Here is a 405-nt window from a genome sequence, read left to right on the forward strand (position 1 = left end):
CTAGGGATCACTGCTGGTCCGTGAGAAAATGTTGGGTGGTCTGCAGAGAAATGTCACCCCCAAAGCACCGAATCCAGGCTGCGCGGGAACACAAGGCTGCGCCGCCCACATGGCCCGCGGGAACACAAGGCTTGCGTCGCTTGCATTGCGAACAACACGGGGTATTTGAAGGGAGGGGAGGGAAGGGCGGAGGGGGGGAACTTGCCCCACGCACTCCACGCGCCTGGCCTGGCCACCGGGCTGCTTCTTTCCGCTTCTTTCTTCTTCTGCTTTTGGCTGCACGCGAGGAAAGCAGCCAAAGTCTTTCTTTCTCTCCCCCCAAACTCCGCCAGAAATGAGTCTTGGGGACCCTGCAAGGCCTCCTGCTCCAAGAAGCTGCGCAGGCGTGAGAAGTCTCACAAAGAT

The sequence above is a fragment of the Pseudonaja textilis genome, chromosome 3 (genome assembly GCF_049901715.1).
Source record: "Pseudonaja textilis isolate UNSWEBS1 chromosome 3, rPseTex1.2, whole genome shotgun sequence".
Taxonomy (NCBI): Eukaryota; Metazoa; Chordata; class Lepidosauria; order Squamata; family Elapidae; genus Pseudonaja; species Pseudonaja textilis.